Raw genomic sequence first — 26,392 nt, forward strand, 5'->3', positions numbered from 1 at the left:
TCTTCTCAACTCTCACTACCTCCCTCTTCCAATTTTTCCTAGGTTTCTCCTCTTCCAACTCCTCCTCTAACACTTTGTCAGAATATTCCGTATCCATTTCCTCCTCCTCCTCAACATAACTCTCTTTTGCTTGAGCTTGGCCATGATCCCTAGGGCTTTTCCTATTGGGAGTTGTAGCTATGGACTATTTCCTATCTTGACCTTTTTTCTTCTTTCCTGAGGTAACATTCTCCTCCTCCGAGCTTATGCTCTCAATGTCATTAGAGTTTGAAGAAAAGTTGGAGTTGCCTTTGTCAACATCCTCAATTTGAGGAGGGTTATTGCATATAGACCGAGCTTTGAAATGCTCATGGATGAGGAGCAATAATCCTTCATGCAAATCAGGGTTAACAATGGCTTTCTTCTTGAAACTAGAGATTTCCTTGTTCATAGAAGTGAGAAGGTAAAAGGGAATGGAAATTCTTCTCTTATGGTGAAAATGATTTAAAAACACAAAATGGTGAGTTCTGACTCGATCAAACCTAGGGTCCAGGGTAACATAATCAATGAGGGCATATAAAACATACCTCTAGAACTTCTTTATAGTCTCCGTCACATAGAAAGACTCTTTCTTTACCAGCTTGTTCATCTCTGTAGAATTTTTCATGAACTCCTTGATTGCATTGGACAAAAGTTTCTTGTCCCTATAGAATTTGAAACCCTCCATAGGGATACCAGTGACCTCCACAACCACCTCCTTTGTGATTTGGAAAGAAACCCCATTCACCTTGACCTTGCCATTGTTCCACGAGTTCACCATGTTGTTGGCGACCTCAGGGTCAAAGCCATGGAGTTTCTCAAAAAAATTTGCAACCTCACCTTTTCCAATTTTTTCCAGACTTTACCCATATTCTTCCACTTCTCCACTTCACCCACCAGCTCCTTTTTGCTCCGTTCTCCAGTCATGACATCCATTTTTCCTTCAACTATTCTCATGAGCCCCAATCTCTACAAATTTTTTCCAGCCAAGATTTTGGCTCTATTTCTATTATTGGGTTTGTGATCATTTGCCACTCTAATACAATAGCAAGTGAAAATGATAACTATCCTCCAAACGTGTTGAAATGATAGAAAAAATCCCTTGAGATTATGAAAACCAAGAAAATTATTATGGCTCATGCCAAATCCAATCTTTCTTTATTAAACATGATAACAGTTAGATTGACCCATACTTTCGTGGATTTTCTTCAGATTGATTAGTGACTTAGCCTCCATCAAAAAATCTTTTTTGAAATGCCAGGTCATCTCTTTGTCTGCTCCCACCCCTTTGTTAGTGAACTAGCTAGCAACTAGGTTTGCCTCTCTAAATGCATGAGTGATGTGGACCTTCTCAAATTTTGTGAGGGTAGCACGTGTCTCATCAATTATATTAGCAATCAACCACAAGGGGGGGAGATTCCATTAATATTGTTAATTATGTTTTTGGAGTCCCCTTCAATCCAAAGTTTTGAAACGCCAACTTCAAAAGCTAGCTTTACCACACTACACGCGGCTTTGGCTTCGGCCAAATGGTTGGTCTAGGTTCCAAGCGGGAGAGCAAAGGCCACAATCCCCTCCACAAAATTATTTCTTATAATTCCACCACTTCTAGAGGGCCTAGGGTTTCCCTTAGAAGTGCCATCAAAGTTGGCTTTTGACCATCTTTCCGGGGGTAGAATCCATTTGGCATCCTGTCTTTTGGGATTCCTATCTTTTTCTTTAACTGTCTTCCTGTCCCCTATATCAACTTCCCCCTCCTTCATCACTTGAAGGTTTTCTTTTATGTTTTTCAAAATCTTCCTTCCTAGAATTATTGTTGGCTCCTCTCTGTCCCTAAAAATTCTGTTGTTCCTTTCCTTCCAGATGCTCTAGCAGAAGTGAGGCAAAAACTAGGCATAATTATCCTACTGGCCTACAATTTTACAAAGGCTTTTCTAATGACTAAAATAGTCAATAAGGTTATCTGGCCAGCACTAGAGAATTCCATTTCTTGATTAAGAGAACTCCACACCTCCCTAGAAAAGTCACATTGAATGAAGATATGATTTCCTGACTCAGACTGGTTTTTACAGAGCGGGCATCTTCTGGGCATAACATGGCCTCTCTTCATGAGATTATTTTAGGATTTTGTTCTAAAGGGCCAGCCAATAAAATATGTTGATCTTTGGAGTGAGGCCCATGAGCCAGGCATCTACCCAAGGGGGTTTCTCCTTTAAGACCTAGAGAGAGTTGTAGCCAGAAGCAACAAAATAACTTCCATTGGGATTATCCCTCTAGACCAGCTCATCCTTATTATTACTAGGGATCAAAGATTTAAGAATAGTCATTATTGGTTTCAAATCCTCGAAAATGAGGGAAAGGTCTCTCCATTCCTGGCCAACCCTATAATTGCTTACTTTAAACCCATATAGCTTCGTGCATTCTTCCAGCCATCTCTCAAATACTGGGTTGTTAGAAAGTGGGCCTTGACATAACCACCTGTCAGACCAAAACTGAATATCCTCCCCATTGCCAAGTTTCCAAGAGACCCTCGCCTTAGCCAGGTCCCTAGCCTTCAGGATACCATTCCAAATAGTTGACCCTTTAGGGATGTCCTCATTGAATAAAGTAAAATGAAGAGAGGGTCTTCTGAGGTATTTATTTTCCAAAATGTCTCTCCATTCACCAGTGTTATTGAAGATTCACCAGATTTGTTTTGCAAGAAGCACCTTATTAAGATGGGTAAGATTTCTAATGCCCAGACCACCATACCTCTTGGGGAAGCAGACCTTCTCCCAGGCAACCAGAGGGTACCTTTTCTTTCCTTCAAGTCTGGTCCATAGAAAGTCTCTTTGGATTTTCTCCATTTTCTTTGCAAATTTCACAAGAATTCCAAAAAGGCTCAGAGCATAAATGGGAAGGTTTTGAAGAGTGGATTTGACCAGTAAACATTTCCCAGCCTGGCTGAGAGAGGCACCTTTCCATCCAACCATCTTCTTGTTGAATTTGTCTAGAATACCATTCCAGAAAGAGTTAGGGGGAGAGGAGCCAAAGTGGAGCCCTAGATAGGATGAAGGGAGAGAGCCCACCCCACAACCAAGGATTTTGGCAATTTTCCTTTGTCTAACTTCAGGGGTGTTAACAAAGAAGGTTGAGCTTTTATTCCAGTTAATCAACTATCCAGTCCCTCTGTAGTAAGTATCAAGAACCTCTTTCAAAGTCTTAGCTTCTTTCATAGAAGCTTCCCCCCCCATTATAGTGTCGTCCACAAATTTTTGGTGAGTGAAGGGGACATTTCTTGAAGAAGGCTTAATCCCTTTGAGACTTTCTTCAAACTTTTTACATTCAATAAGCCTCCCAATGTATTTAGCTAAAATAATGAAGAGGATAGGAGAGAGGGGGTCTCCCTGCCTGAGACCTCTAGAAGGTTTAAAGAAATCAGAGGGGGCTCCATTAATTAGAACAGCTAGAGAGGAGGTAGAAACCAATTGAGAAATGAGTTTACACACTTTATTGTCAAAACTAAAGGCCTAAAGGACCTTCCCAAGAAAGGACCAGTCCACCCGATCATAGGCTTTTGAAAGATCTAGTTTGAGCAACATACCTTCCCACTTGTAAGCTTCTAAAGAATGAATAACCTCATGAACCATTAGCACTGAGTCCAAGATTTGTCTCCCAGGAACAAAGCTAGATTGTTGCTATGATATGATTAGATGCAGGATTTTAAGCATTCTGGAAGTGAGAACTTTAGAGATGATCTTGTAGAGAGAGTTGCACAAACTAATAGGCCTAAACTTGTCGAAAGAGTCAGCCCCTTGGGATTTAGGGATGAGAACCAAGAAGGTAGAATTTATCTCCTTAAGAATACTTCTAGCTCTAAAGAACTTGTGAACTACCTTAACCACATCCCCCATGACCACCGGCCAATACATTTGGAAGAAAAAGGTGGGAAACCCATCCGGACTAGGAGATTTGTCACCAGGTAGGGAGAAAAGGGCCTCTCTAACTTCCAAAGCATTAGGAATAGCATAGAGAAGTTTATTTTGGTGGGGTTGAATAATCTAAGGAATACAAGAGATGATATCCTCTTGGTCCACCTTGGAAAGCAGGGGGTCCTTGGAGAGAAGAGAAGAGAAGAAGGAGGCCGCTTCAGTCGAGATAACTAGATCTTTAGACAACAACACCTGCCCCTTCCTAATTCCAGAGATCCTATTGTTAGCCCTATTTTTTAGGGTGGAGAGATGAAATAACTTCATGTTCCGATCTCCATCCTTAAGCCATGTGATACGAGATTTTTGCCTCCAGAACTTTTCCTCCCTTTAGATATTTCTATTTTAAAGTTAGGTCTTTGCATTCTCTTATATTATCCTATGATCTATCTTTGCATACTTTAAATTACATTGTATTTTAGTTCATATTATAAGGCTCAATTTATTTGTGTCTTCTTTCCTTGTTTAGTGTATGAGCTTTACTACTTTTAGTCATACTTATAGTGTACTTGCTATGATAATTTGAAGACTAGTTGCTCTCTTTGACCTGGAATCATCTTCTCCTCATCTTTGAAACTTTAATGACCCTATAGTTTCTCATGATCCTAATCCTTTTATGAATCTTGAATATTCCCACTCATCTCATGAAGGGGATGAGGCTTTAAGGGTTCCTCCTAAACAAGCTGATAAACTTGCTACTAAGATTGATAAAATGCATGATTGGATTCTTCAAGAGAACCACAATTTTAAGACTATTTCTACTTTTGATGCTCTTAATAAAGTGACCTTTAATGATGAGTGTGGTGTTAATCTATTGTGTGGTGTTAATTCAAGCTACATCTAAACATGACATGGCTTTTCCTATTTCTAATGTTGAACCTTCTTTGCCTATTTTCACACCTATTTCTATAATTTTTACTTACTTTTCTCCTATTGTGACTACATTTTTTTCACTTTCTAATCCTCTTACTAGTCTTCCTCTTCCTTTTTTTCTTGTGAGTCTTCCACTTGTTTGATTCCCTACTTCACAACCTTCATACAAAACTGTTCCTTTCACTTATCGTAATCCTAGACTACTGTGGTTCCTAGTGTTACACCCTAAGTTTATTCTATCCTAGCTAATTCATACACTATTTCTAGTGTATTGAATATGTTTTTCCATGTATTCCTTCTAACGATTCCACTATCCTTAGCCTTTTTTAGACTATTTATTCTTTGCAAAAACAACTTTCTTCTTTTACTCAATTTAAGTTTAATGTTCTTACATATGATATGGGTAGTATTTTTTCTTTTAAAATTGTTTGTACCACTACTCCTTAACAAGTTGATATGTCTCACCTTGACGCTTATGATAGTAAAGGTGATCATGTGACATAGCTTAAGACTTTCTAGGTCCTATTTAGTGATTATGCTCATGACCATAGGATTTTAGCTAAAAAATTTCTTGCATCTTTTATGACAATTATTTGTATTATTATTTTTCTTTTTCACCTTATCATATTGATTCCTTTCATAAAATTTCTAATGCCTTTATACAATAGTTTCAGAATGATATTGGTCATTCTTTTTCTTTGACTGATTTGATGCATTGTAAAAAAGGTCATAAGGAGAAAGTGATTGATATTATTGGTAGATTTAGGAATTTTCATGTTCATATTTCTTATCTCGTGCTTAATATAATTTATCATATGTTTATTGAAAATTTACAAAAAGATAATAAAGATAAGATTATGCTTACTAAATTTATTTCTTTTTCACAACTTTGTGCAACGCTTCATCATTATCAATTACAAGTGAGTCAATTTATGAGCATGACTAAAATGACTCCTATATCTATTGATAAGAGTGATGGTGCACCTAATCATAATAAACTTCAAAAATATAACAACTATATCAATATTATCAAAGCTAAGAATATAGTAGATAATCAAGTAGATGTTACATCTTGAGTCTAATTGTTCCTCCATTTTAAGACAAATTCTAAGTTTACTCCTCTTTTTGAGTCTTTACACTCTATTATGAGTAGGTTAGTTAGTGCTAAAATGACTACAGTTCCTCCTATTAAATTTCTTTTTCCTAGTACTACATTAAGTCCACACTTTAATACTAAAGCCTTTTGTGGATATCATTGCCATCTTGGACATGATACTAAGGCTTATATTCTTTGAAGCATAAGATATAGGATTTGATTTATTCTAATGCCTTATTTTTTAATAGTCATGATAGGGGAAATAAATTTGTGGCACCTCCTAATCAAAATCTTCAAATATATACTAATCCTTTACCTCAACACACTACTAACACTATTTCTCAACATCATCCTTCTTCTCCTTCTAAAGTAAATACTATGTATGATACCTTACAATGAGAGAATAATAATACTATTAATGTTTTGGAATGTGCAGTTCAACTTCCATCTCCACCTAAAAAATTTATTCCAGCTATATCTAATGATCAACCTAAACCTATAATACCCCTTCTTCACTATCAGTTTAGAATCCATTGTTAAAGTTCTATCAGACTCTTTTGTGGACATGTTAGCTCTTAACTAATATTTAAAATATAATAGTTTATTATGTAGGATAGCTGATTATATCACATAATAATGGTTACTTGCAATGATGACACTTTAATTGATCTTAATTAGTGAATGTAACTACCTTCATAATGATGTCATATGATATATCTTCAAATGATATTTACCATATCTTCATGATGATGAGTTACTTATGTTAAAATGTGATGATATTTATAATCATGATTTATTAATTATACTTACCCTATACTTGCATGTGTGTGTGTGTGTGTGTGTGTGTGTGTGTGTGTGTGTGTGTGTGTGTGCATGTGCATGTGCGTGTACATGCATGCATGCATGTGTGCCTACGTGTGTGTGTTTTACATTTCTATTTGATGTGCTTGAGGTGGTTGAGTGAGGGAGTCATAGTCACATGCGAGATGGGATCTAAATGATGTATTATTCTCTAGCATTGTTTGTTTAGCTTAGATATATATGCACATGTACATGCTCATCTTTTATGAAGGTTAAAAGTATTAGACATCGACTTGCCTCAATTGCTAGGATGAGTGTACCACATTACAATAACTTAATGGTAAGAATAGGGAGATAATGTTTAGATCCAATCCCAACCAAAACCTAATTACTTGTCCTAAGAAGGAGGACATTTATTTGACTACCTACCCTTTAAAAACTCATGAGTTTTTCCTTGTGTGTGTTGTTTGATTTTGATTTTTGTCATTTTTACATGATAGATGGTTTAATTATGATGCTTAATTTAATCTTATGATATTCTAGTTACTAAATATTACTCAATTTAGTAAGGAAATTATTAAAATACAATGATATTTAATTAATTTTAATTTAATTTTAAATATGTACCTTCATTTAAAAAAATTAAAAGTCTAGATTGAGAAATTGGATAAAGAGAAATTAAAATATTAAATATTGATTTATTATAATTATTTAATTATTAATAATTAAATTAGAGTTTCTTTTAAATAATGGACTTTAATTATTATTATTAACTAAAATAATAAATTATGATTCTACAAGTGTCATGCAAAATAAATAAAGCAGAGAAAAGAAAAAAAAAAAATTTTATATTAGAAGTGCTTTGAGTTTGCATGAAAATATTTAATTAATTAAGTTATTTGATATTTTACTAAAAGTAAAATATTTTTAAAAATTAAAATTAGGAAACCATAGTTAGGGTTATGACTCTTTATTAGAGGTTTTTTAAAATCATTTTAAAGAAAAATAGGTTTTGGGAGAGAAATCAAATAGAGAGTCAGAATTAATAGGTTTATATAGAGGTTTATGGTGTTTTTGACATTGAAGTTAAAGGATAAATTGAAAGCTTAGGATTATTTTGGATCACATATTTTGGGCTTGTGCTATCTTGGGAATTTTGCTAGTAGATTTGAGGCAGGATTTGAGAACCTTGCAAATCTTTCCTTTAAAAAGATTCTCTTCTTCCTGTCTATTAGGTTGTGTTGAAGTGATTGTTAAAATTTATGAATAGTTTCTAAAAGAGAAATTACTTTTGGGTTACATTATTTTTGAGAAATTAGAAAGAAGAAAATTTATTATTCTTGTGTAGAAAATTCTCATAAAAATTTAATCTAGAAACATTTATTTTAAAACTAGCAAAACCATGTTGCATGAAATCTATCAAAACTATAGGTTCTCCTTGAGAAAAGTTAGATGCAAAATAATTTAAAATTAGCAATATTCATCCAATTTAATGCTTGATTAAATATCTTTGTAAATAATTTATAAAATTAAAATAAATTGAAAGTCAAGGATCAATTAGATGTTGTCATTCAAATTAGAGGTTAAATCTAATATTAGAATAAAATAAAATAAAGCAAATTATATGTCAAAATATGTTTGCATATTTAATAAATAAAATAGAATATATTTATTATGAAAATAATTATGTTTAAAATATATATATTTATAAAGATATACATACAATTCAATGTAATTATGCAAGTAAAGCAATAAATACAAATGAATATATTTATGAACATAAAAAAGAATAAATATATGTTAATAAAATTAATAGAATAATCATGCATGTTTAAAAGTAGATAGACATGTCAAAGAAACCATGCAAGCTTACTTTTATTTTATATATATAAATTTTTGTAATTATTTAAATATTTATTAAAATTATTATTTAATTATTTAATTTCAAATTTTAAAATAAATTAAAAATATATATGTATGATTATTTATTTATTTTGGAAAATGAAATAAATAATGATTGTCATGCCCAAAATATAGGGCAACCGCACCCACAAATTTTTATTTATTTTTCCCTTAAAAGTGATAATATGATTAAATTAAATACATACGAATTCGAATAGAATTATTTAACTTTTTCATACACATATTTAATTATGAAATTTAATTACAAATAAAATGCAGACTTTCTTAACATAATTTAACTTAAATTGCAAACTTAATATCATCATCATTCTATCTATTCATCAACACACATATGCAAGAATTGAAATAACATAAGATACAATGCAAGAAAGTTTCTTGATCTTTTCTCTTCTATAATCAACTTGGTTCAAGGCTCCATCAGGAAAGAACCCATAAGAAAACCCAATGTCTTTGCCAAATACATCAAAATTTAAAATACAATTTTACATAATGTTACAATTCAATTGAATTCTCTTCTAGGGCTTTCACAAGAGATATTTACCAATGTCTTCAATATATCAAGGGAACCATGGGAAAGACAAGAACCAACATGGAAGTAAAACAAAATACAAAGATGAACAATTCAAGCATGCATTCCCAACCCGATTTTACACAATAGGTCCAAGCATAGAACCTGACTAGGGGGGAGGTGGATTTTTCCAATGGGAGACATCAATCACCATACCATAACATAGCCCTTTCAAGGCTAAAACTTCAAGAACTTCTGTTCTTCTACAAGGCCCTTTCGAGGCTATTACCACAAGAATTTTCATTCCTTTCCATATCAAGAATTCACAATATCGACCAAAGTATGTGATGACAAGTAAGGGCCCATACACCCTACCCTCTTTCCCTCCTCTCACCATGAGAGGAGACTCTACACCATTGAGGTCCAACTAAGGGCACCCTTCCCTCGTACATGGCCACTTCTTCCCTATCCAAGGGTGAGTAATGCCAAAACAATCCCCATAAAATCCCCTCAAAACAAAACATAAAAAAAAAGCATAAGAATAACATCAAGAATAAGTTAAAATCCCTCCAAATCAATTCCAACACACAAAAAGGCAAAACAAAGAACAACAAAATGCCTTATGCATGAACCAAACATGAATAGTAAGAAGAAACATGATCAAAAGAGTGAAGAACCCTACCTTCACAAAAAGTTATGGTAAAATGACAAGTTGAGAAGAGCGTATCCTTCCTTTCCTTCAATCTTCAACTTCTCTCTAAAAACTAGAGATTGGGTAACAAAACAAAACTTTTCCAAAATGCCTCTAAGTATCATCCCTAACTCAACTAGGGGTCAAGTAATTCAAGATGGAGTTAAGTCACCAACTCATGGAGAAGACAATCAATTTTCGCAATCAACCAAAAGTAGGGTTTTTGAGTGACCCTAAAAGTCAACCTAAGAGGCTAAGGGGGTGGAAAGTACTCCCAACCCATACCCTTACCCCTAGGATACTTAAATTTAATTTTTTTAGGCCTTAAAGACTTAATAGGAAACAAACACTGGCTAGGAGAATAGTAAGACCAATTAACAACCTTCAAAGAAAGACAATGCAAAGATAGCACAATTAACAAGGGGTTTAGTTCCATCTTTCCATTGGGTTTCTCGGCTAAATTTCTTGCACACTCATTGCACACATTAGCAGTATTCTCCAAGATTGACCTTAAGTTAGGATACCACTAGCTTCGCATTAAGGAAGCAGATATTCACAAGACCACTTTTCAAACTTGCTATGGGCATTATGAGTTCATAGTGGTACCTTTTGGGTTGACTAATGCTCCATCAATTTTCATGAGTTTGATGAATGATGTGTTTCAATTTTATCTAGATAGGTTTGTACTTGTGTTTCTTGATGACATATTGATATATTCTAAGACTTAGAAGGAGCATGAGGAACAGCTACAGTTGGTATTGCAATGTTTGAGAGACAATCAACTTTATGCCAATGTAGCTAAGTATGAATTCTTCAAATTGGAGATTCAATATTTAGGGCATATTATTTTAGGTGATGGTATTTTAGTGGATTTTGCAAAGATTCGGGTGATATTAGATTGGCCGACACTGACTAATGTGTCAGAGATTCGTAGTTTCATGGGTTTAGCCGGCTATTATCGTAGATTTGTCCAGAACTTCTCTAGGATAGCACATCCTATCACTTCTCTTCAAAGGAAAGGAAAGAAGTTCATATGGACAGAGAAATGTGAGGAAGCTTTTTAGAAGCTCAAGGAGCTTTTGACCAGTGCACCGATTCTAGTCATACCTAATCCAGAAGATGATTTCATGGTGTGTACAGATGCTTCTCTTGAAGAGATTGGGGTAGTGTTGATGCAGAATGGATGGGTGATTGCGTATGAATCACGCAAGCTCAAGGATCATGAGTTAAATTATCCTGTGCATGATCTTGAGTTAGCAACAGTAGTTCATGCTTTGACAAGATGGAGACATTTCTTGTTGGGGCACAAATTTGAGCTACACAGCAATCATCGTAGTCTTCAGTACATTTTTACTTAGCCTAATTTGAATGCTCTCTAAAGGCGATGGATGGAGTTTTTATGCAAGTATGATTTTGAGGTTAAGTACATTTAGGGTAAGGAGAATGTGGTGGAAAATGCTTTGAGTCGCATGAGACATGTGATATCATCGATGGCTCTTAGTGTGGATTTGAGGAGTCAGATTCTTCAGGCACTTCCTATGGATTCATGGTATCAGGAAGTGTGCAGGGAGATAGATTCAGGAAGAACTTTGGAAGGTAAGTTTGTAGGTTACGTTTGAGAATCAGATGGTCTTTTAAGACATCTGGGGAGGATTTATGTGTCATTTCTAGATGAGCTTCACACCTTGATACTGGAAGAAGCCCATCGTACACCTTACTCAGCACATCCAAGTGTCAAGAAGATGCATGCTGATTTGAGACGTTTGTTCTTTTGGTCTAGGATGAAGTTATTTCTGATTTTGTGGCTAGGTGCCTTGAGTAAGAGAGTTAAAGCAGAACACCAACACCCAGTTGGACTTTTGCAGGGTAATCTCATTCTTTCTTGGAAATGGGATATCATCTCCATGGACTTTATAGTAGGATTACCTCTGACGGTTCAACATCATGATGCTATCATGGTTATCGTTGATCGGTTGACTAAGGCGACACATTTTTCACCGATTAGGTCTTCCTACGCAAAAGCTTCTGTAGCTAATGGCTTCATGCATGACATTGTGAGATTATATGGTATTCCTAGAAAGATCATTTCTGACAGGGATCCTATATTCACATCTGCATTCTGGACATCGCTGCAGCATGAGCTTGGAGCGCAATTAAACTTTAGTTTGACATATCATCCAGAGACTGATGGTTAGACAGAGAGGTTGAATAAGATTTTGGAGGATATGTTATGGATGTATGTGATGGATAGGTAGACACATTAGGAGGATTATCTCTGCCTGGTGGAGTTTGCTTACAACAATGGGTATCATAGTTCTATTGACATGGTACCATTTCAGGCATTATATGGATGTCCTTGTTGTACATCATTGAGTTGGGACAGCCTTGAGGATCACATCTTGTTGGGTCCTGAGATGCTTCATGATATAAAGCAACAGGTAGTGTGTATCCATGAGCACTTGACTATGGCACAGGATAGGCAGAAGAAGTATGTTGATGCTCATAGGACTGATAAGCAGTTTGCTGTGGGAGATAAGGTTTTCTTGAGAGTGCAACCACAAAAGAGTCTGATTTGATATGGAAAGGGTTCTAAGCTAGCACCTTGCTTTCTGGGACCATTCAAGATTTTGGAGAGGATTCGCCCAGTTGCTTACCGCCTTGCTCTACCACCTAGCCTTGCTCACATTCATGATGTTTTTCCATGTTTCAGTGCTTTGGTAGTATATTCCTGATATTGTACATGTTCTTGATTGAAATGCATTGCAAGTAGAGGACAAGCAGCTAGCTTTGGAGGCGGTTTGTATTCTAGAGCAGTGGGAGTTGACCCTCAGGGGTCGAACCATCATGCAGGTAAGGGTCCAATGGGACCCTACTGATGATTCTTCAGCTACTTGGGAGGATGCAGCTAGATTGAGGGGGTTATATCCCTACTTTTTTGTAGGCCTCCAAGAGTAAGCCTAACCCAAGGGGGGGTGGATGTAGTGCCTACCCTCGTTCACATCCTTTCTGGACATATTGTTGCTATTATTATCAGACTATGATGGACTAGTTTTATGTTGATAGATTAGTGGTATTTTTTTGACTCTATCAGACATTATGTTATGGATTCAGTGGTTATTTGATGAGATCATTTAGATATTACATTTCATGCATACATGATGATCATTATATTGTTTTCAGTTATTTTTGATGATTAGTTGGATGGTTTATTATCTCATGTGTTTTATTATGGATACTTACCCCATACTTGCATGTGTATGGTGTTCGTGTTTTCTTATTGTATGGTGTTTCTGATGTGGTTAAGGAAGGGAGTCGTAGTCACCTACTTAGTTGGGATCTACATGATGCACCACTTCCTGCCCTTATTTGTTTAGCTTAGCATTATATATATTGTATGTACATGCATAGTTTTTTTGCAGGTTGCAGGTACCAGGTATCGACTTCCCTGAATTGCCAGGATGAGCGTACCCTATTACACTATCTCAATGATAAAAGAAGGGAGATAAATTCTCAAGTCCAAATCCCAAACCTTTAAGCCAATTGTCCTAGTGAGGTAGGACAAGTATCTGGATATTTTACCCATCGAATGTGTCAGATGACATAATTCGTGATTCTAACCCTTTAGATGATTTTGTGTGATTTTCTCTATGATGGATTTTGATAATTTATCTTGGAGGTCTATGGTGAATTTTCTATTAATTAAGTCTTAATAAATAGATTTAATTAATAAATTAATTATTTGAGAAAATTAATATAAAATATCATGTTATTTGATATTTTGATTATAGTTAATTAAATGATAATTAATTGAGGAAAAAAGAATTAAATAAAAGAAAATTAGAAATTAAAATTATTAATAATAATAAAATAATAATAAAGTAATAAATAAATAATAATAATAAAATTTATAAAAATTAAAATGAAAGTTATAAATATTTAAATAGAAATTATATAAAAAGTGAATTGGAGTTGTAAGCTTGCATGGGAGTTAACGCACTTTTACATTTCTCTTGTGTCAACAACACGGGGGTTAGTGCATCAATTAAGCACATGGTGTCTACAACCTTATGACCCATCTAGAAGGTTGGAAAAGACCCATGATTAGTTGGTGACACCTTCTAGCTATTTCTAAAAGCATTCTAGATGTTTCCTGAGAGCTCTTTATATTCAGGCATTCCTAGAAGCTTAGAGATAGTTTTTGGAGTGCAATTGGAGCATTGGAGGATTCGAAAACTCTGAAGAAGGGAGCTTGCTCTACGGGTTTTCTGAGGAAGAGTGAATTAGCATCAGAATCTAGGTAGATTCTTGTGATTTTACTTATGCTATTTCTGCATCATGCATTCCCTGTCTTCTTCGTGTCTTCCATATGTCTTCTGAGGAATTTCATATTTCTATTGTATGTATTCTCAATATGGGTAGCTAAAATTTATTTGAGAAAACTTTGTATGCATAGATCTGAAAAAACACGGGGCTAGGGTTTAAATTCATAGCCAAACCCATTAGATTATTTATTGGATAAATTTGAGATCAAAAGTTTATAGGAAAATTCTAGAAATTAGAATTTCTAAATAAACTATTTATATTTTCAAATCTGCACACACACACACACACACACACACACACACACACACACACATATTTATAGAAACATATACATATGTATACGTATTCATGTGCTGTGATATTGATAAACTTTACATGTATATATATATATATATATATATATATATATATATATATACACACACACATATATATATACATATGTATGTATATACATATATATATATATTTATTTATTTAGTAATTGAATATCAAAATCGTGATAGAGTTTCATGATAATAAAATGCCATATCGCATGGAAACGTTTTTATAAAAAAATGTTATTAAAATAAAATGTTATAACAAAGGGCACGGACCCCTGCGGGTGCAGAGGCCTACCGTCGTAGGACTGCGATGATAGGGGTACTCTGTATCCACTGTCGGCGCAGTGCCTACGACTGCAGGTACTGCATATCGCAGCAAGGGGGGGTAATTCAAATAATATGTTATGTGTTTTTAAAAAAAAATGTTTATGTTATATGTTTAAAACGTTTATGTTATACGTTTTCTTTGAAATCGATTCCTTTTAATAATTCAATTTTCATTAACAATATTATTAATAATAATAAATATTAATAATTTTCTTTAAAATATTAAATATTAAAATTAATAAATATCAATTATTAATCATTACTTATTAATAACTTAAAACTATTAGTTGTATAAAATTTGTTAATGAGTTTTTATAAAGTTGTAGTTATAATTAAATATTAGATGTTTATTATGAGGGTGATTTTAAATGATTAGTTGCAAAGATAAAACGATTTAAATGGAAAATTTCTCCTAGATTAATTTAGAGGAAAATGATCTTTTAGGAGAGGAATCGTTTATCAACATAGTGACTAAGTAAAATTTTCTTAAAACACTTTAGAAAACTTTTAAAAGAGTTATGGTGGGAAAAGTTAATATTTGAGTTAGAGAAAAACAACGTGTAAATGTTTCTTGCTAGTTATCTAGATTGGAAAATGAAAACTGAGACCCCCACACTCTATGCAATGATGTAAATTTAGCAAAACCAAAACATGTATTTGCTTTGTGTATTGTTTATGCTATTGTTTTGGGTTTTGGGTTGACTAGTGTTGACCAATTATAGGACATCTACCAGAGGCATGGGAAGTCATGATGATGTTTTAATCTCAATCTTTATAAACCCAACCATGGTTATGTGATGGAATTCTCTATGTATTGGATGTGATTACTGATTGTTATAGTTGAGATTCTTATGTATGAGACACTTGACTTAACCATTATTTTTGGTCATCGATCAGTTATCCTTGGTTATTTCCTAGTCGCCATGATGGGACTATAATGTGGATTTATTCTTGATGATGTCATGTTGTGACATGTTTGAATCAACCATTTTTGGAATCTTCGATCAGTATGATTGAGATATATTTTGGTTATTGATAACCATTGGATAATTTGATTATCAGTGATACTTCAGTTGCTAATAGAGAGCTCTTGTGTTCATGATTTTCTATTGATGTTTGCTCATGGAGATTTGATGCTTTTATGCATATTTGATGATTTTATTATGGATTATCTTTTGTGATTTTGAGATTTATGATTCCATGAGCTTAGGGTAGGATATCTGCATGTAGTGATGGGAAGTGGCTTGCAATGGGGGTCGGGGCCCTAAGAGGCTGCCAGGGTAACTCATTGTATGCCTCATCAGTATGAGAGGATACTAGTGGCTGCATGAGATCAGTATGGACCCGTGGAGTTTACCTAACTGCCAAGGTAACTTGTACATGATAAATGCGATGAAACTTTCCCGCTTGCATATTAGGTTCCTACATGTCATTGTGTGCCTCTGGGAATTAGATGTTAGATTTTGTGTTTGGAACCTTTGAGTTAGTATACTTTTAGGATTCCTAGACTTATAGAGATTTATGCTATGTGATTTTTGATAGCCTGTTTGGGACTTGAGATTATCTCATTAGCACGGTGGGAGTGGACCACTTAGGTACCACGCGGTCGGGTGGTAGTGTATTTTTCACTCTTATCATTTGAGATATATTGAGACATCGTGGCTAATGCGTCCTTCATGATGGTGGATATGTATCGTTTCATTGACATTTTAGCATATGTTAGATGATGTTATCTTCTGCTTATATTTTCATGTTAGATTACTTTCTGCATATGATATAGTATAGGTTAGAAGTGACATTCTTACTATGTTAATACCAATGATCTCTTCGGTGATTTGGGAATGTTATGCATGGAGGGATGGCTAGGATCGACGATGGTCTAATGATGCTATTAACGGTTGGGAGGAACTATGCACTTAGTTTATTATGTTTAATCTTTATGATGGATGTATATATCTTCTATGATGATGTATCATGTGTATCATGTGATTATCTTTACTTTGATGTATCATGGATTAGAATAGGATGATGTATCTTATTTCACATATGTATATTCTTTTGAGCTTGTCATACCCTATGACATGTATAGTGGATGATTGAACATTTGAAATGTAATGTATGAAAATTGGACTTACAAATATTATTTCATGTGGTCGTTATATTTGATGGATTCAATAATGTTAGTTGATTTAGATGTAATTCAACGTTAAGGGATCTTAAAGAATGTAATCTATTGTGTATGTTATGTATAATTTTAGATGGACATTGCTATTGCTTCCGTTATTGTGCATAAGTTATATCTGGTATTTAATTTCATGTTGAAAAAAAAAATGCTACCAAACTTAGTGAAATTCTAGGTTAATTCTTTGGATCCCTTGGCGGGGCATTACACTAAGTGGACCTAACAAGTCTGTGAAATCCTATATGATAACATTGATTAGTGGTGTTTGTAAGAACTTTAAATTAGGCCACTCTTTTTAGTCCTAGATAGGGAGTGATAAGATCTATATGGTCTTTTGGTGAAATCCTCTAACAAGTTCACTTTACCAAAGTGTATATAAAGTTTAATAAGGCAGTCTCTTAATAGAGATCACTTCAGAAAAGTGAAATGTTTGCGTTGTCGATCCTTCCCATAATAGGGTTTCCACAATAAATATTGATGTTAATTGTGTGAATGTTAATTATGTAATGAGTTGTTATACATATTTTTATAGTTTACTACAACTCCATAATAACTAACATATCACTAGGTAATAACTTAAAAATTACCGACAATCGATAATGCAATGAACAATTCAATAACAATTTGGAAATAAGTGAATGTGTGAGTTAAGTATTAAGTTGGATTTATCTACCAAGTGATTGAATATATTGAAGTTATTATTGTTAATCTTTATATTTCTTTAATGGTGTTCAAATGTTTGCAGACACTGTGAGATAACTAGACATTACTGATTAACACCCCCCCCCCCGCCCACCCATCTCAATTATCTAACACTTTTAAGTTAATAACATGATAAAATATTATAGTCAAAATTCATATAATATTAATGTATTTAATATTTCATTAAAAGAATTTTTTTGAGATGAATATTAAATTATTCAATAATTAAAGGAAATAATATCATTATAATATTGGTTAATCACGATGATTATATATATAATCTATATAATCCTCATTGGCCAACTACATAACCCTCAAAATATCATAAAAAACAAAAAAAGCCCATGTGCTAAGAAATTACAATAATAATACAAGTTTAGTTCTATAAGTAAATTAATCTATATGTTAATTAGTTTGGCTTAGGAGTTTATGTTTCAAACATGCATGAAAACCTATGGTATAATTGTAAAAGAATATTTCATACATACATACATACATAAATACATATGTACGTACGTACGTATGTATGTATAGCCCCTATGATCTTATAATTATTTATTTTAACCAAAAGGGGTGAAAATGATTATTTTATTAAGTTTGATTGACTTAGTCACCTTACATTATCATTTATGTTGATGAATGTTCAGGATGGTTGTGTTGTGTATTATGTTACTTTATTATTTACATCATAATTTTGAATGGTTATCATTATGTACTCTATGATGGAAATATATGTTATTGATATTGGTTTATTGTTCTTATGATTATGATACTTTATGGTTGTTACTATAATTATGGTATATCCATTATGGGATGAATGATTCCTTGAGATGTTAAATTGAGTTGGATAATGAATCCTTGTGTGGGTGTGGTATTCTTTCCTATGCTCCATTAATTTACTTTGGTGACTTTCACGATTATGGTTTATGAGAATATTTTTTGTATTATTTAGATTTTTTGAATGGAGCATTAGAGTAGGTTATCTAGATGTATAGGGGTCAAGTGGCTAACAATCGGCCTAGGGCCCTAAGTGGCTAGTAGGATAACTCATTGTAAGTATCTTAATTACGTAATAACATTAGACATTAAATGGAGGGTTTTTAAATGAAATAAAAAAGATTAAGTGTTCATCACCCATGTCTTGAGTGCTAGTACACACTAGGATGGGAGTGGGAGAAGATTCTTGATTGTGATCTTGCATAGTTAGTTTCCTTGTCTGTATGAAAGGATTACTAATGCAACATAGAGTCACTAAGTGGGTGGGGTCCAAAGTGATTGTCATGGTAACCTTAGAGTTGACTCATTTGATGATACTTTCCCATATCTATCTTAGGGTTCTTATTTATATTTGTATTTATGTTTTAGTTTTGGGTTACCTCTAGGATTATCTTTTTATATGAATAGTACCACTTGTTGTAGAGAATCTTTAGGATGCTTACTAGGATTTGTGTTATTTATTTTAATTATTCATATGTAGATCAAATATTATCCCCCTTGCATGGTTGGAGTGGGAGCACAATCAAGAGGTAGTGACTTCTTACTATTTGGCTTCCCCTTAGATTGACACTGATATTGGATGCTTTTGATGTAGTTGTACCATTATCATTCTTATTCTTGTCTTGGACACTTTATATTTAGATGTTGTATATATATATTCATGTACCTTATATCTAGAGATTCTATGAGATGATGCATTATTTATTGATGTACTCATATTTATTATTACAAACCTTATGATGTGTAATGGATGTTTTTATTGGGATGTGTTGCATTGTATCATTTGTACATATGTATCTACTTATGAAATTATGTATCTGTTATTCATGTATGATTATAAACATTATGCTTAAGATTGAAACTTATTAATAAAATTTTCTTAAATATGACTCAATGTGAATGAACCATTGAGGGATGAAAAATATATTTGTAATTCCTTATGTGTACTTTATTAGTAAGAATATATTTCTTCTACATTATTATCTTGATTTTGTATAAACTTTTTAAAAATGTTCAGCAAAACATTGTAACAAAGTAGGTTAATTTCTCTTGGGTTCTAGAGTGGGGCATTACAAAACCTAAACTAATTTGTAATCATCCTAGGGCTCTTGTTATCTCATTTAGTGATGCTAATAAGTTCAAATATCCTAATGGTTCTCTTTATATTACTACCAAAATTGTTAAATATCCTTCTTATGGTTTTCTTAATGATCCTACTTCCATGGTTAATATTATTAATGAGGAACATTTATATGCTAAGCATTAACATCATGATTTTTTTAACCCAACTGATACTTAGATTCATACTTATAATGGTTTGTTGTATCCTCCTCAAGGTTTCAAATCTTTTCCTATTGAGATATGTGCTAAAGTGGTGAGTAGTACCTCTATTTTCATTCCTACTTTTGATTAGCTCCAAGTGAAGCTTGGTTTACCTTGGTTGACTTCCATTCAATCCATTGCTTTTCCTATTCATAAATATATTAAATTTTATTATGATAGTGGGATAAAGATGATATATCATAGTATTTATCATCCTTTGAAACCTCAAAATTATGCTACTCTCAATTTATTTTGGCGTTCTATTCCCACTACACCTCCTACTCAACCAAATTATTTTTTTCTTTGGTCAACTTCATAAATGTTGAAAGATTTCCAAGTTAGGTATTCCTAGGGATATTTTTCATGGTCTTTGACCTACACCTTCATTTCCTATTTCTTCTTATTCTTCTATTTCTAATGGTCAGCCACCTCTTGTACCATATAACCCTGCTAGTGTGGTTCTTCTCCCTAGTGTTGGTCCTTCTTATAGTGTGGATCCTTCTCCTGGTGTGGTCTCTCTTTTTAGTGTGGCTTCTCCTCCTAGTGTGGTTCCTCCTTCTAGTTCTTAGCCTCTTTTTGTTTCTCCTCCTATACCATAAAAAGGTAAGGAGCCTATGATTCTTGATCCTCCTTCATCTTCTTAATAAATCTCTAATAAAACTAAGAATAATTGACATGCTTCTCATCATCCCATTGTTAGATTGTGGTGACTAATCAGGAAAGTACTGTACATACTTCATAAATAGTATGTCCGACATATGGCTGACATGTTATAACCCTAAAGCAGTTTAATACTTGTATAAAAAGGGCTTAGGGTTGGGTATTTTTCATATGTGGTGATACAAAATTGGTTCTTGCGGCGGTATTGAGCTGTAAGGGATTACAGATTGTAATCAGGTTGTAATCACTGGATTGTAATAAGATCGGACTTGCTATTTGGTGGACGTAGCCCAGGGATTGGGTGAACCACGTTAAATCTTGGTGCCTTGTGTTCATTTCTGTGTGTTCTATTATTTTCTGTTATTGGTTATATTTGCATGTAGTTTTTATTTCTGTCCGTGGTTTATCCTAACAAGTGGTATCAGAGCAAGGTTGTCTTTTAGTTATCCTCTGCAGGAAAGTCTCACGGTTAAGTGGGAGTCTCACAGTTGAGTGGGAGCGATGGCAGATGAGGGTAAGTTGAGGGTTGACAGGTTTAATGGGCAGAACTTCCAGTTATGGAAGATGCAAATGGAAGACTATTTATATCAGAAGGATTTATGGAAGCCATTGGAAGGAAAAGCCAAGAATCAGGGAACTATGTCAGAGGCTGAATGGGATCTTTTGGATAGAAAGGCACTAGGAAGCATTCGGTTATGCTTGGCACCATCGGTGGCATTTAATATTACAAAAGCAAAGACGACAGAAGATTTGATGAAAACCCTAGTGACACTGTATGAAAAGCCCTCCGCTTCAAATAAGGTATTTCTCATGAAGCGTTTATTTAATATGAAAATGGCAGAAGGTGGATCTGTTGCAGATCATTTAAATGAGTTTAATACTATTAGTAGTCAATTATCTTCTATGGGTATCAATTTTGATGAAGAAATTAGGGCTCTCTTGATTTTGTGTTCTTTGCCTGAAAGCTGGAATGACTTGGTAATGGCGGTGAGTAATTCTGTTCCTGGATCTAGTACCTTAAAATATGATGATGTGATCGGTGTTATTTTAAGTGAGGAAACTCGTAGAAAATCCTCAGGTGGATCTACATTAGGAAGTGCTTTAAATGCACAAAGCAGGAGCAGAACGACTGAAAGAGGAAGTAACTCTGGAAATCGTGGGAAATCAAGAGGAAAGTTAAAGGGGAGGAGGTCTCAATCGAGAGGACCAAATGATTGCTAGTACTGTGGGAAACCATGGCACAAAAAGAAAGATTGCTGGACTCAAAAGAAAAATGAAGGAGATAAATTAGATGGAGACAAAGAGGCAAATGTGGTAAGTAACAAATCCAAAGAGGATGCTTTGCTTCTGTCTTTAGAGAGTGTTGATGATTCATGGGTTTTAGATTCTGGTGCCTCTTTTCATGCTACACCTCATAGAGGTTATTTCATTGATTATGTCCAAGGGGATTTTGGGCTTGTTTATTTGGGGGATAATGAACCCTGTCAGATTGTTGGAAAGGGAAAAATTAAGATTAAGTTGCAAAATGGGAATCATTGGCTACTACATGAGGTAAGACATGTTCCAAAACTAAGTAGAAATTTAATTTCAGTAGGTCAACTCGGTGATGAGGGTTGTGTAGTTACTTTTAATGATAAAAATTGGAAGGTTTCAAAAGGTTCCCTTGTAGTAGAAAAAGGTGTGAAAGTAGGCACCTTATATATTTGTATAGGTCATATTGTTCCTTCTACTTTGATTGTTTCAGAGAAAAATGAATATTCAGGAACAATTACTACAGTTGAGCAGGGAGAACAAATAGCTGCTGTAGATTCTGATACAACGCTGTGACACAATAGACTTGGGCACATGAGTGAGAAAGGTATGAAAGTACTTCATTCAAGGAAAGTTTTACTAGGTCTAAAATGTGTGAATATGGATTTCTGTGAAAGTTGTGTGTATGGAAAACAAAAGAGAGTGAGTTTTGTAAAGACAGGGAAGGAAAACAAAAAGGAGAAATTAGAGCTTGTGCATATAGATGTATGGGGACCGGCTCAGGTATCTTCCCTTGGTGGCTCTCATTATTATGTTACATTTATTGATGATGCAACTAGAAAAGTATGGGTTTATTTCCTTAGACATAAATCTAATGTATTTCAAACTTTTAAGAAATGGAAATGCTTGGTTGAAAATGAGACTAGTAAGAAATTAAAATGTCTCAGATCTGATAATGGTGGTGAGTATTGCAGTCATGAATTTGAAGATTATTGCTCCACTAATGGTATTCATAGACAAAAAACTGTTCCAAGGACTCCACAGGAAAATGGAGTGGCTGAACGCATGAACAGGACTATAATGGAGCGCGCAAGGAGCATGAGGTTGCATGCTGGGTTTCCCTTACACATGTGGGCAGAGGCTATCAATACTGCAGTACATTTGATTAATAGAGGTCTCTCTACTCCTTTGGGCTATGGTATTCCAGAGGAATCATGGACTGGTAAGAAGGTGAGTTATTCTTTTCTCAAGACCTTCGGTTGTGAAGCTTTTGCTCATATAGACTCTGAAAATAGAACCAAGCTAGAAGCTAAATCAAAGAAATGTGTCTTTGTTGGATATGGCATTAATGAATTTCGCTATAGGCTTTGGGATTTTGAAAATCATAAAATTATAAGAAGCCGAGATGTCATATTCAATGAAAAAGTGTTGTACAAAGATCTGTTGCAGCAACATGAGAAGAAAGAAGATGATTATGTAGTGCTGGATGATACTCCAAAAGCTGATGTTCCAGCCATTCCTCATGATGTGCAACAATTGCAACAACAAATACCACACACACCAGTGAATGTTAGACGGTCAACAAGGCTAGTTAGACCTCCACAAAGGTTTTCTCCCTCTTTGTATTCTATTTTACTTACTGATGCTGGTGAACCTGAAAGTTATGATGAAGCTGTGCAGGTGGATACTAAGATTCAGTGGGAGTCTGCAATGAAAGATGAAATGGACTCTTTGCTAAAAAATAAGACATGGGATTTGTGCAAGTTGCCTGTAGGTAAAAAGGCTTTATAGAATAAATGGGTTTACAGGTTGAAAGAAGAGGAAGCAGGTAAGAAAAGATTTAAGGCTAGGTTAGTTGTAAAAGGATTTGCACAAAAAAAGGGAATTGATTTTGATGAGATATTTTCTCCTGTTGTTAAAATGACTTCTATTCGTACTGTTTTAAGTCTTGTGGCTACTGAAGATTTGTATTTAGAGTAGATGGATGTTAAAATAGCCTTTCTTCATGGTGATTTGGATGAAGAAATATATATGGCTCAGCCACAGGGTTTTGAGGTCAAAGGTAAGGAGAACTTAGTGTGTAAATTGAAGAAAAGTTTATATGGCTTGAAGCAAGCACCTCGACAATGGTATCTGAAATTTGACAGTTTTATGCATGAGCATGGATATAATAGGTGTCATTCAGATTACTGTGTTTATTTTAAGAGGTTGGATGATGATAGCTACATTATTTTATGTTTATATGTTGATGATATGCTTGTAGCTGGGTCTAACATGGATCATATTAAGGGGCTGAAACGCCAATTAGCACATGCATTTGCTATGAAGGATTTGGGGGCAGCAAAACAAATCCTTGGTATGAAGATTTGCAGAGATAGGAAGAACAGAACATTGACGCTATCTCAAGCTGATTATGTTAAGAAGGTGCTGCAACATTTCTCTATGGAGAATGCTAAAGCTGTCAACACACCTTTACCTGGTCATTTGAAATTGACTAAGGAGATGTGTCCCAAGACACAGGCAGAGGAGGATAAGATGTCCAAGGTACCCTATGCTTCAGCTGTAGGAAGTTTGATGTATGCTATGGTATGCACTAGGCCAGATATTGCACATGTAGTGGGAGTCGTTAGCAGGTATATGAGTCATCCAGGTTTTGAGCATTGGAATGCTGTCAAGTGGATTCTTAGATATTTGAGAGGAACATCCAATAAGTGTTTACACTTTGGGGGCTCTACTACTGATTTACAGGGCTATGTTGACTCAGATTTGGCTGGGGATATTGCTACCAGGAAGAGTACTACAGGTTATGTCTTTACTGTTGGTGGGGCAGCCGTGAGCTGGGTTTCTAGGCTACAGAAGATTAATGCTCTCTCCACTACAGAGGCAGAGTATGTTGCTGCTACAAAGGCAGCCAAAGAGATGATATGGCTTCAGTTCTTCTTGGAAGAATTGGGACATCCTCAGAAGGATAATTATTTGTTCACAGATAGTCAGAGTGCCATTCATCTTGCTAAGAATTTAGCTCTGCATTCTAAGACCAAACACATACAGTTGCGGTACCATTTCATTCGATCAGTTTTGGAGGATGGACAGTTAAATCTGGAGAAGATACATACCAATGAAAATCCAGCAGATATTTTGACAAAGGTTGTAACAAGGGAGAAGCTGAACTCCTCTTCAGCTTCAGTTGGTCTTTTAGACTAAATGTGAATAAAAGAACAGCAGAGTCCAGGGTGGTTTGATCCAGTGGGAGCCCCATGCGGTAGTTGTATTGCTATAGGATCAGTCTCCAAGTGGGAGATTTTTGTTTAGTGTGGAGCCTGATTAGTCCCCAAGTGGGAGATTGTTAGATTGTGGTGACTGATCAGGAAAGTACTGTACATACTTCAAAGTAGCCGACATATTATGGACGACATATGGCCGACATGTTATAACCCTAAAGAAGTTTAATACTTGTATAAAAAGGGCTTAGGGTTGGGTATTTTTCATATGTGGTGATACGAAATTGGTTCTTGCGGCGGTATTGAGCTGTAAGGGATTACGGATTGTAATCAGGTTGTAATCACTGGATTGTAATAAGATCGGACTTGCTATTTGGTGGATATAGCCTAGGGATTGGGTGAACCACATTAAATCTTGGTGCCTTGTGTTCATTTCTGTGTGTTCTATTATTTTCTGTTATTGGTTATATTTGCATGTAGTTTTTATTTCTGTCCGTGGTTTATCCTAACACCCATGTTTGTCAAGGAAGTTAATCATACTAATGAGATGGATATTCCTATTGTAGATTATATTGCTATTAATTTAGATGAAGAAGCTACTTTAGATGATAATGAATGTGAGATTATTGATATTTATTTTGATTTACCTAACATTCTCTTTATGTAGCTCATGCCTACATCTACTCCTCAGCATAGTGACTCTCCCAAGAATTCTTCCTTAGATTTTGTTATTTTTTCAACTATGTTAGATATAGCTCCTCTTGAAATTTATCTAGCTTCTCTTATTATTACTAATCAAGATACAACAAGAGGCAAAATTCTTAAAGTGAGTGCTCTAGCATAGTAGCCTTTTGTGTATTTTCTTGTTGTTTGATGCTTCCCTTGTATTGTCTTCTTTAGATTTCTTTAGATGACCCTTGTTTCTCTATTGGCAGTAGATGATAAATGAATACTTTTTTTTTGTATCATTCTTCTATTTCTATCTTATCTCTTCTACTTATCATTACATTTTATGTTATGTTATACATTTTCTATCATTTGTACTTATATCCTTATGTTGTCCACTTAGATTTATGGCATGGTAGCACCAATTATTTTTTATCTCTATGGTGGTAGTCCAAAATTAATATTCTTCATAAATATTACATGTCTTTATTCCATTGTATTTTAGTTCTATTTCCTTTTGGATATGATGATATTTCATAC

Source organism: Cupressus sempervirens, chromosome 5 (assembly GCF_028749045.1).
Source record: "Cupressus sempervirens isolate cs-2001-9-10 chromosome 5, ASM2874904v1, whole genome shotgun sequence".
Lineage (NCBI taxonomy): Eukaryota > Viridiplantae > Streptophyta > Pinopsida > Cupressales > Cupressaceae > Cupressus > Cupressus sempervirens.